The sequence below is a fragment of the Psammomys obesus genome, unplaced genomic scaffold, assembly GCF_907164565.1.
Source record: "Psammomys obesus unplaced genomic scaffold, mPsaObe1.curated_primary_1811, whole genome shotgun sequence".
Classification (NCBI taxonomy): Eukaryota; Metazoa; Chordata; class Mammalia; order Rodentia; family Muridae; genus Psammomys; species Psammomys obesus.
The window spans coordinates 3,125,439-3,138,198 of record NW_026585587.1 but is presented as its reverse complement, the minus strand read 5'-3'; the positions used below and the strand labels follow the sequence as shown (position 1 = coordinate 3,138,198).

General features: G+C 47.5%; 1 long non-coding RNA gene across 1 annotated transcript; it reads right to left on the bottom strand.

Moving 5' to 3' along the window:
- Positions 1-8,871: 8,871 nt before the first annotated feature.
- Positions 8,872-11,019, bottom strand: LOC129678837 (uncharacterized). Its single transcript, XR_008720448.1, has 2 exons — positions 10,873-11,019; positions 8,872-10,090 (listed from the first exon to the last, which is right to left on the bottom strand). It is a non-coding gene; the product is annotated as an uncharacterized LOC129678837 (long non-coding RNA).
- Between the last annotated feature and the right edge of the window lie 1,741 nt (positions 11,020-12,760).

Genomic DNA, 12,760 nt, shown 5'->3' with positions numbered 1-12,760 from the left:
AAGAGGTCAGCACTGTGCGAGCAATGAAATGCAGAAAGGAGACCTATCAGCTTTCGCCCCTGTAACAGGAACTCTGAGATAACCAGCTTCTATGAAGCAAAGGGCTTTGTTGTTGTTTGTTGTTGCAGTTTGTTTGTTTATTCTTTGGCTCACAGTTTTGGACTCTCCAGTCTATAGTCCCATTGCTTTGAGGCCTGTGCTGGGGGAAGCACATCATGACGGGAATTCTTGGTAGAGCAAATAACTGTGAAGCAATGGCAGAACCAGGTAAGGAGCTAGGGTTTCACAATCCCCTTCAAGGTCACACCCACACTGACCTAACTGTCTTAATTACTTTTCCTGTTGCTATGATAAAATACCCTGAGGAAAGATGGGCATATTCAGGCTAGAAGTTTGAGGGAATATATTCTAGTATGGTGGACAAAGAATGGTGGCATGAGCAGGAGGCTTTCTAGTCACATTTCATGAGCAGTCAGGAAGCAGAGAGAGAGAGAGAGAGAGAGAGAGAGAGAATGGGAAGTTGAGCCAGATTATAAAATCAGAGGCAGGAGGATTGCCATGAGTTCTAGGCCAGCCAGGACTACATAGCAATATCCTGTCTCAAAAGAACAAACAAAATAAATGGAGGAAAAGGAGAAGGGCAGGGAAGGGGGCAGGAAAAAGGGAGGAAGAAATCCAAAGTGAGGACACTACCCATATAGAATCCTTACCCACAGTTACACAGGGCAAAAATGCAGGCTCCTTTGGAAAGTACTTGGAAAGCCCAGAATCTGAGACTCGCAAAGGACAACTCCCCACCTCCTCTAATGATGACCAAGTGTTGGTGGCGGTGGCCGGTGACAGGAAGCAGTGCTCCTAAGCAGGAAGCTGCAGTATCAACTTTGGAGATGGACAGGGCTCAGCCCAGCACTCTGTGGTGACCTTGGGTATGTCACTTCACCCTTAGAATCTTGGTTCTTCTGTATCGTAGTTCGTGGGGAACACCAACTTCCTGAGGCTGATGTGAGAAGGATCACAGCAAATGCACAATTCACAGCAGGTCTCAGCGGTCTCAACTTAAATGAGAACAGACCCTCAGGTTTCAGGCCGTATACGCCAGTGCCATGGCGTATAGGAGTGACCATACAGAAGGTGCAAGGGATGCTGGGAAGAGCAGCAGGGTGTCTCTCCAGGCCAGGCCTGGGAAGGCACTGACCTCCACACTCAATAGTTCCTATCTCCCATCTCACTCCCTTCCCTCCAGGTCTCAGTGCTGGCAGGAAACAGCCTGTGGGTGGTGTAGAAGGTGTGGAAGATGTGACAGTAATACCAACAGTAGCTGTAGTAATAGCTGGCACCTTCCTGGAGGATCGCTGTGTGCCAGGCACAGAGCCAAGCCCCTTCTCACCTCCCCCTCAATTCCAAGAAAGGGGGATGGAGGGATGGGAGGGTTCTGCTACAGAAGCTAGGCCTGTGAGCGCCCTCCTGGAGATTGGGAGCCTACATAGAAGATGGCTACATAGAAGATCCCCACCACCAGACAGTCCCAAATCCGCCTCCTTGAGATATGTGTGAGTATGTGCTTCTGCGAACAACCAGGGCAGTGGAAAATACATAGAGCTTGATACAGCCCAGAAAGGCTCAGTGAGTAAGAGGCCATTTTCTTCTTAGATCTGAACCTGCCCCATGAATCTCAAATCCGAATTCTGAAAGGAAGCAAACACACACACACACACACACACACACACACACACACACACACATACATACATACACACGTACACACACACAGCTCCCAAGGTGATGAATGTCAATAAAAGGTAAACTGAGTCCCTAACACAAAGAGGAGATACAGTAGGGCTGAGTTTGCTGGCCACATTTTGCTCATGTGCCACCGTGGAAATCTAGCTCCTGTTAGCAGGCACAGACAGGCACATGCACACTCAGAACAATCACACTGTAGTTTTCTCCATCCAACACAAGATGGATATGAGCATTTCCCTGAGCCGTGCGTGTGTGATGTGGGGTACAGCCATCTCCTTTACCACTCTGAGTAGCACCAAGAAGCAGGAAGCATGTGGGAGAAGAAGAACAAGTCTTATATTTGCACTTCCACCCAGTTGTGTGACTCCAGGCCAGTGTCTTCATGTCGTCTACCTGAGCCTCATTTTCCTTACCTATATAAACAGAGATTTGACTGAATGAGTTGAAACCCTACTTTGTGGCTTTAAAGACCTTCTTTGGTCATTCCTGTAATGAAAGTTTTGGTTTCTTTAAAAACTCAGTTATGTTACGTAAATATTTTCTGTTTGTTTGTTTTATTCTCAACTGTGGGATCTTAGTTTGGGCTTTAGTTTGTCCATCACTGATGACTGCCTCCTGCAGGATGTGGTCTTTACCGGCTGGTAACCGGCCTGCCTCGTGCAGCACGGAGAGGGGTGTGGTCGAGGACTCTGAGGGTTATAAATAGGAGAGTCAGAGAGGTGTGTGGCAAGTGGCAGTTTGAAGAGACCAGAGGCTGACGGTGTGGTGGCTTAAAGGAGACTGCTTGCTGTGTTTGCTGTTGGTGGAGAAGCAGCATAGCCCCCCCAAAAACCATCATCCCTAAACAGCTGGGAGATGTAAAGGGGTCTCTGTGTCCTCTCTCCCACTACCCTTCTCTCTCCCACCTAGGGTTGGTGGGTTAAAGGGAGCAGCTTTAAGGAACCCCAAATAAAACAGAGTTCAAAAATGAGCACAACCCATTCCAATCTGAATTTCTGGGCCATCAAATTGAGGCAAAAGAAATTGGCTCAAGGCTTCTTCTAGATTCAGTATCAAATATCATGGCAAAGGCTCATGCAATGGATGGGTTGGGGTATTTGTGGGGCTATGGAGGAAAGTCAGCCAGTTAAGAACTGCCTGGTGGAGACAGTAAGCCAGTAACGAGGGATATCTGTTATCGAAGAGAGTGGGCTACAAAGCAGAGGGAGTGAAGTGCAACAAGAGAAAACCACAGTTCAGATTGCCTTTTCCAGAGCCAGGCAATGCCAGCCCCCCTTGGAGTGTTTGCTGGGTAAGTGGTGCAAGAAAAAGGAGAGAGAGAGAGAGAGAGAGAAAGAGAGAGAGAGAGAGAAGCCACCACCACGGAGATAAGCTAAGCAAGCGCTTGGGGTGTAGGTGCTCAGAGTACCCACCTCACAGCTAGTTGCCTTTACAGCAGCCATGCTGGTTACCAGACACCAGGAAAAGACATTTGCTGAGGGTTCCAGGTCAGTGGAGAGGGTCCCTCTGAGGACAGGCCCCAGGAGACAGAGGCTGCAGGTGGAGTGGGAAAGAGAAGTAAGAGCTGGGCACAGCTGAGCCCTGGGGAAGTACCAGCCGGAAAGGGGACAGGCCAAGCAGGAGGAAGGAGGGGAAGCTGCATATCTGGGTGCCCATGAGGTGCCAAGCCCTAGACCCATACCCTATTCATACTATCATCTATTTCTTTCAAGAGATCTGTGAAGTCCGTGTTACTAGCTCCATTTTCTAGAACAGAAAACCTCCACTCAGGCACTGGAAAATATTGCCAACATCAAGAATCTGGGAAACAGAAGAAAGGTCTGGGATTCAAATCTGGATTTTGCCAACCTTTTTCCCATCTCCCAGAGCTGTCTCCTTTGGGTGGGGGGAAGCAATTTGGGGACTCGGATCAAACTGGTACATTCTATCTACAATTCCTATGCCTCCACCACACCAGCCACCCTACTGCCCAACTACCCCAGATCTATTGGCTGAGTAGACCTATGATCCACTTTTGTCCATCCCTCGCTCTGGTGGGACCTTAGCCAGCTCCCTACCTTCTGCCCTGGACCGCAGCGGTATAGATACCCATCTGCTTCTGTGAGGATTTCATCTGGAATGTACATGGAAATGAATCCACTTTCCTTGCTCCAGAGACCCTAAAAGCTGAGCCCATCCAGCACCCAGCACACACTCACTGTCCGGCCCTCTGTCATGTGTTGGATGGTAGTTTACTAAAGGATACATATTCATCCCAGCACCCACACCCCGTGAATGTGGCCCTCCTTAGAAAAGGGGTCTTTGCAGATGTAACAAACCCTAGGATGCTGTCGCATCACCCTGGATTATCCAGGGAGCCTTGACACCAATGACTGGTGTTCTCAGAAGAAGCAGCGGGAGAGACCCAGACGTAGGGCAGGTGGCCACACTGCGATGAAGGTGGAGGGGGACTGCAGCCAGAAGAATGCCTGGTACCATCAGGAGCTAGACGTAAAGAGTCAAGGCAAGTTTCCCCAACCGAGGCCGAAGAGGGAGCACGGCTGTTCCAACATCTTAATTTTGGAAGGGTTTTGTTTGTTTGTTTGTGGAAGTTTTGTTTGTCTTTGGTTTTTGTTTTGTTTTGTTGCAATCTAGTACTACAAGACAACGTGTTTTCAGTCACTGAGTTTGTGGGCATTTGCTCTGGGACACTCAAATACCCTCTCCACAGTGCCCCCACTAGGCTGATTAGCAAGGCCTCAAGGTACTTGGGTCTCCAGGTTCTTCACGCACACACCCAGCATGCTCTTCCACCTGTTCACCGCTGGCTAATCCCTGTCCTCCTGTCCCTTCCTTAGAAAAACTTCTGTCACATCTTCCAGGCTGGCTCCCACTTGCTGTGTGGTCCTATCTGCTACTTCGCTTTCTATTGTGCAGAACATTCTTGAGGGTTCATGGCAATTTTTGTTTGTTAATTTCGTTACCCAGTAAATGATGTCATAATGGTAGGGATGTCTGTGTTTCCAGAGCCACGCGTACAGTAGCCACTTAAGAAAACACTTGCTCTAGAGATTTCTCCAAAGTGCTGGGGCTTGACGCTCAGTCAGAGGAGAGTTTCCTTGCCCACACAAAGCCCTGGGTTCCACTCCAGCCCTTCATGAAATAGACTGGCCTGGTGATGCATGCCTGTAATTCCAATACCAGAGAGAGACAGAGTAGGAGGATCAGAGCTCTGCTGCATAAAGAGTTTGAGGTCAGAATGGGGTACAGGAGACCCTGACCCAAAGCAGAGCAAAATGCCCATGCTTCCTACTACACCCCTCCTTTTCCTATCCTCCTGTACCTGTTTCTTTCCTTGGACAGGACTTCAGAGTGACTTCGTAGAATATCCTCTGTTCTGTTCTTCAGACCTTTCTAGCTCTACTTCCACCTCTGGAAGACCTGAACCAAGGCTTCTATATGAGACCCGAGCTGGCCTAAGCAGACACCCCCTTCCCAGGTCACCAAGGAGCACGCTGTCTAAGGGAAGTCTAGCTAGCTCCTCCCTCGGGAGTTAAACACAGACATTTAGAGGGTGCCGTCCACTTCCTGTTGGGGTCAGGAGTGGGATATGACTATCTTTTTCCGTGTTTGATTACCTTACCCTACGAAGAAAGACTATTTCAGCTGGAATTATGGAAATAAAGCCAAAAAATGTGGGGGAAAGAGGAGAAAATAAGAGGAATCCACCCTCTAAGTCTCAATATGTGGTTACTGTTGAGGCCATCATCACCCCTGGTCTCTTCAGCTATAATAAATTGTGTTCTTTTCTGATCTCAGGCTGAGTCAATTTTCTGTCACCTGTGACTGTAAGCATCTCTGATGAGACAATGCTTCCATTATCTGGACAGTGACAACTCGACAGTTCTCATTCAAAGAGAACTGTTGACATTTCTGTTTTAACACAGCAGCCAGACTTCAGGTTTGTAGTGCTCTGAGTCAACGCTTCTCCACCTTAACCTTCAGGGCTCACCTTTTGCATCTTTACAGACAGGACCTGTGGTAGGTTGAATGAAAATGGCCCCCCCAGGCTCGGAAGGAGTGGCACTGTTAGGAGGTGTGGCCTTGTTGGAGGGGTGTGGCCTTATTGGAGGAAGTGTGTCACTGGGGGTGGGCTTTGAGACCTCAGACGCTCAAGCCTAGTGTGGTGCTCTCTTCTGCCGTCTGCAATCTGGATGTAGACCTCTCACCTACCTCTCCAGCACCATGTCTGTCTTCCTCCTGCCATGCTTCTCACCATGACTTAATGGGCTAAACCTCTGAACCATAAGCCAGCCCCAAGTAAATGTTTTCTTTATAAGAGCCATGGTGTCTCTTCACAGTAATAGAAACCCTAAGACAGACTCAGAGCATCTAGGGACTGGCACAGCCTGTGTCTGTCTTCCATTAAACTAGTTTGCATGACCTCTTTCCTGGGCAGTAAACAGCAGGGCTCACCCAGGCTTGGTCTTTCTTTCCAGGAGGCAGGCAGCCACAAGAGGATTGACTCACGAGCAACAGAGCTCAGTACCTAACACCCTGGCTGGTGGTCAATGTGCACTTGGACTCCGAGGCCTTCATTCACGTTAACTCACATCAGTACTCCTCGCCCCTCCATGGGTTCCTGCGTCCCTAGGTGGAGAATACACCTTTCTCTCCTGTGCCAGGGCAGAGCTCTTGGTGAATACAGAACCATATTTGTAGGCCCTAAATAAGTAGAGAGGATGTGTCTTCTGTGTTCTCAGCTCCGACGGTCTGATTACTCACTGCTGGGCCCACAAGGCACACGGGTCAGTATTCAGGAAAGGAGAGCCATATTTGCAGTTGGGCTCTGCAGAATGAGCCAGGTAAGGACACCAGAGACACCAAGGTAGGGAGCTAACACGAAAATTAATTTTTCACAGTGCTTTAACAAACATACATTATTTCACTTAGTGCTTGACCGTGGGTTAGAAATTAACTGCTGTTACACCGCAAGGGAGAACATATTATTCTCACTTCCAAATAAATAGCTTTTCATAGTTTCCCTTTAAATTCAGTCCAGAAGCACGATGGGCCCCTATTGTTTTGTCGGCCTCATTTCTGGGAACCGTGTCCCTGGCTCCTGGGAACTATTCCTCTGCCCCCAGCCCCCTGAACACGCAGGCCCCTCAACATGCATATGGCACCACAGGAGTCTGCCTGTTGGCACAATGGGACGCACTCTTGGACCTGGCCATTGGTGGAGAAGCGGGCACCTGATCCAAGATGACCAATCAGAGCCCTCCCCCAAGATTTGGGAACTGCAACTGACAAAAAGAAGTCAGTCTCCCTCTGAGTGTCTGAAAATGAAGACATGTAAATGCAGAAGCATTTGGCAGCCCTGTTCCACCATGTGGACTGAGGGATGGAAAATGCCAATCACCAGAAAGAGAAGCAGAGGCAAGAGAAGGAGAGAGACTCCAGACAGCCTCCGAGCCGCGTGGTCTAGCTGCTCCCCAGGCCCAGCCATATTCCCCCTTTGGATCCCACCGAATCCACGTAGCCTTATGACAAAAAATTCTCTTTTGGCTTCCACTAACTGAAGTTGGATTTCTCTCTTTTGCAATCCTGAGAGTCTTAACTAATATGAGAGCACAAGCTCTATTTCGATCTTGCTCCCGTGTCAAGCTTGAATTTCTCCATCATTTCACTTTGTGACTTCAGAATGGAACAGAGAAAAATGAAAATATTTTAATTAGACTCCCACACAAATTAGTCTGCACTCCTTCTCCTGGATGGTTTTTGCACAGAAAATTCTGGTAGAATTTTCTTCCACCTGCAGTGGACTAAGAATACACTGGAAATATGTGTGGGTCATGAGATTCTTCATTAACAAGTTTTTAGAGTCTGGCTGGAGTTGGAGAGATGGCTCAGTGAGTGAACTACGTGCCCCAGAATCCACGCAGGAAGTCCAGCATAGTGGCAAGCCCTTCCATCCCTAAGAAGGTGGAGACAGCAGAAGGCTCCCTGAAGCCAGCAGGCTAAGCAGCAAGCCCTTGCTCCTTAGAAGAGATGGTGCCTCAAAACCAAATGAGAATGGGCTGTGGTGGCTCATCCCAGTGATCTCAGCACTTGGAAGACTGAGGCAGATCAATCGCTTTAGGTGTGAGGGCAGCCAGCATGGGTTACATCATGAGTTCCAGGAGAGCCTGTCGTGAAAGAACAAAAGAAGTAAAAAAGAAGTGGATGGCTTCTGAGAAACAACACCAAGCTTGATCCACATGCACGCACACCCGTGTCTCACACACACACACACACACACACACACACACACACACACACTCACATACAATGAGAGAAAGAGAGTAGAGGGATGAGAATCTGCTCTTCTCTAATTTTAAAGTCTATCTGCAAAAACAGTATGGTCTCTTTTGATAATCTATCCAATGTATGTGGCCTCTGACCTCTAGACCTATAGGAATCCTTTTCACTGCTCTAAGTCCCACGAGCCATATTCGAGGAGCAGTAGTCTTTCGTGTGCTTTCCTTTGGCAGCTGCTTAAAGATCAGAATGAACCTTTTCATACACAAGGACCTGATACAAGGTGGCTGAGAGCTGTCCAAAGAAAATTCTGTGGAGAAACTGAAACAGAAAATCCCTTTGCAGAACTACAAGGGAGCATACTTAGCTAGGCGAAATCTCTATGTGCTCTTTGATCGTTAAAATAACCAACAACAAAACGTACACCATGGCTTTCTTAAGAGTGTCAACAAAATAAAACAAACCACGAAGTAAGTTCTTGAGGTATATTTGTTTAGAATCGCTAAGGTTTTTTCGCCGGTTAAAAAATAAAAATTAACCCCAAACCCACTGGATTTGACCACAGACAAGAAAGCATATGCTCAGCACATGGTTGACATTGTAAACCTAAGTACAGTAAGATATTAAAGTCCCACGGGCCAGGAGAAGCCCTCCCCAGCCCCACCCCTGCCCGTCCTTATCGGAACAAGCATGCCTTTGATCACAGGCGCCTCAGAACCGTACTGGTATATTAGTCACCATTTTTCCTCTAATTGGAAAATATTTCCCTGTTCAAGTCCAGTCAGCATTTCAGCTAAATAGGTAAAAGATACCCAAGAACTTGGAGCTGGAAAGAACCTCAGAGGCAGCTGGCTCAAAAGGTTTATTTTAAAGATGAAACGAGCAGGTCTCTTGTTCAAGGCGACACGACTTAGCAGAGAACAAGAGGGCAGATTTCTCGTCGTCACCTTCCTCCCTCCAGGTTTCCAGTGTTTAAAAGCAAGACCTTTTCCGGAAAGCTCCCAAGCCCTCTTCCTCCAGTTCCTGGTCAGTCCTGCCCAAGGCAGAGCTCCGGATGTCTAGAGAAAGTTGCAGGACCCTGGGGGCTGGTGCTGCTGGGCTGTGAAAGGCATGCCTCGGGAGCTCAGCTTTCAGGGATGCAGTCCAGCTGTCCTCACACCCCCCTTTGCACATGCGAGCCTCACACTGCCGCAGTCCTACCACGCGACAGCAGAGCTGCAGGACGCTTCCAGAAGCCCCCGGGGATACATTCAAAGGGTACCTAAGAAAGCAGAGCGGAGGATTTCACCCCGAACGGAAGGAAAGGCAGCCCACTGAAGGGGGTACGTGGTGGGTGGAGGGACCCTGCCCTCCGGTGACCTGCCTGCCTCCTCCCACACCCCATCACTAGTCGTGGCGAGGAGCGAGAAAACAACCCGGTGGATGGCGCACCGAAGTCCCACTGACACAGCCACGCGTAGAAGAGAGAGGGCCCAGTTGCTCGGCAGCTTGAGTGGGAATGTGAGAAAAATCATGGGGATTTCACAGCGCAGGTGGAGATCGGCACAAACAGCCCACAGTGTCTCGCTAATCATTAGAGATGGCACCTCTGCTCAATGTCAAGAAGTGGGATTTCAGGGGCATCTCTCCCTCTTTGGAAAAGACGCTGTACACATAAGACAATTTTGTTTCAGCTCAAGATGTGCAGCAGACCAACGCCAGCTCCCCAGGTGAGAGGTTGGGATGGGAATTTAGCGCGAAGTCCCATTATCGCGCGTCCTACCCTCCTTCCTCCAAGATTCGCACACACAAAGAGATAGCCACCCTGCTCTCTGTTCCACCTTCTTTTGAACAGCGGGCATGCCCAGGACGTGTGGTTTTTCAGAACTGTTGCTGGAAGAATGGAAAGGCTTCCTCTCTCCCTCTCGTCCCACTGTGGACGGTGAATAGAGGTGGCGATTCCATACAGGCTGGCCCAGAGAAGAAAACAGTTCTCATGCAGCTCCTATAAATTACCCCTCTTCTCACTTTAATATCAAGTATGATATGTATTAGAGTGCAGGCTTTGGGCTGGACTCAAGTTGGAAGGCTGTCAAATAAAACACAAAATAGAAAAATAAATCCAAAGTGAAATCCATGACATGATTTTTTACTCCCATTACATTCCACTTAACAAATGCATATGTTTTACAATATCTTTAATAATAATTATTAAACATAGTAAAATACTTCCAAACTTGGCTCATTGCATAATTGTACTTCGAGTGAAGAAAAAAAAAATTATCTGAGGCCCTGTCAGTGTGCCACTTCCTCCTCCCCCAGCTTTTAACAGAAGCAGCCTCCAGTGGGATAATCCAAGCTGTGTTCAAGGAGTTGGCAAGTAGGTCCAATTAAATGTGGTTTTACTGTATTCTGGCGTTTGCATATCTAGTTTGCCAAGAAGTAATCTTTCACAAAAAAAAAAAAAAAAAAAGACAGAAAGAAAGACAGAAAAAAAAAAATCTGTACTGGCCCAGAATCAGACTGGATGGTACAATATATCACATAACTATACCCCATGACTAAGATAATCTCTCTTTGTTTTCTTAAATAGCTATGGAAAACGTATTCTCTTTCCATCATAGTCCTGTATGAATCACAGTCACCATCCTGTATGGAGCACCTTACATTTATACATGACAAAACCGGGATTCATCTCAGTCGCCCTGTTTATTTTAATTATTAAGCTCCACGGGGTTAGCGCTCAGCCTCCCGAGCTCGATGTATTTATTCAGGTGTACTCCGGTCAGATTATCTGCATGAGGCTGTAAATGATCCTATTGATTATTAAATACCCACTTGTCAAAGCGGGAGTCGTACACATTCACAAACCTGGGTGCCTGGACCTGGGAGGGACGCCTCTCTGCTTTGCAGCGGAAATGCTGGGCCGTTCCTTTGCTGGTGTTTTACACTGCCCCAGGCCTTCATGGAGGAGCTGACTGGAGCAGTCCTTTCCAGCTAACCCGGGCTCACCATGAACGGCCGGCCGTATCCAAAGTCCAGATGGAAAGCTGTCAACAAAGGGAGTTCTTCCGCTCTGCCTACTGCATGATTCATCCCTGGCAGAAAGACAGGCCCGGAGATGGCCCCACCACCTTGACTCCCATAGGTGAGCCAGGCAAGGAGCACAGGTGCCTACTCTGCAGGTCAGCAGGAAGGGATCAGGTCCCAGAAAAGGCTGCAAACCCCACAACCTGGCCTTTGTTACAAATCATCATGAGCTCATTAAAAACACATGCAGAAATGGTTAAACAAAACCTTCCAAAACCTTTTACAGAATCGCCAGTCTATTAGGGAGACAGAGCCCGAAGCAAGCCCTCCCTCCAATGTGTGCAACGGAGCAGTTAATGTCCTCTGGACTCTTGTCTATGGTATCAAGCAGAGGCAAGGTTGTTTTTTTCTCCCCCAGGGGGAGGGAGGTGCTTGTTTGTTTTTGGTTGTCGTTGTTGTTTTCTTTTTTTTTTCTTTTTTTTTTTAAACCAAATAATTAAATATAGCCACAAAGAACTGTTTTTACCAAACATGTATTGTTATGCTCATTGCCTTTTCCAAGAACTGATGAAAATGATAAGATTGAAAAAGGAAGATTGTATCATGATAACAAGGAGGAAAAGAAAAAAAAAAATAGATGACTGTGGCCCAACTGCTTTTGTGAAGTGGCATGGCATCAAAGAGGAAAGTGGACAGACTGAATAGCGACTTGGCCCCAGTACACACACACACACACACACACACACACACACACACACACACACACTCAGTTGGATCATATCGTGTAAAAGTGTCCAGCTAAGCACAGCGCCGTTGTATTCCGCTGCTCTTCGGGCTCCACCCAGATGCATTATCCTCCCAGTGGACGAACCCGCACCCGTTTTCATGACACCATAGCATCAGAACACATCTGTAGGGCACATCTGTGACAAGACGAGAGACACTTCGATGCTCCAGCCTCTGACTTGACATATGCCACCTTCTCCTGGTTACTCGAGAGTTGGGCACTTGTCCGTCGCCTCCCTGTATAGTCATCATACTGGGTTTTGTACTTAACGATTCTCCGCTGAACAGCAATCACGGCTTTTTGATCTTGATTTCCGCAGCACTAAGGGGATATGGCAGCTCTTGTCTGAGAAGTCAATGAAATCTTCCCTTTACCATCTCCAAAAGAAATGATTTGGGTGTGGCACCCTGAATCTATCAAAACAGACACAGAGAAAGTTGTCAGAAGGGACCAAAGAGTGTGACATCAGTGAGAGGAGACGTGTACACACGTGCTCACACCCACAAGCCCACCCGAGAGTGTGTGAGCTTTTCACAAGTGTGACCCTTTCTATCAGCATGTAGAAATTGCTTTCCATGAGGGCACGATGCAAAACTAAAATAAAGTTGAAACTATTAGTGCTCGCTGAATTTAAATTTTGGATCCATATTGCTGGAAAGGCTTTGTGATAGAAGAAGAAGAAAACAAAACAACAACAACAACAAAAAAAAAAACCAAACTTTCATCTTGGTGTAAAAACCAATTATTTTTATAGCAGTGTTGTCCCTTAAAATTTACATAGCATCTTTCCTCTGAGACCTTAATGATGTGAATGTATATTCATGTTGCATTGTGTCAAGGAAGAAGTGATAGGGTATTGTCATTCTGTTCTTAGAAATGAAGGAACAAATGTGGCGGAGTGGGGACCCCCCTGTGTGGCACAGATATGTCTTCCTGACTTTC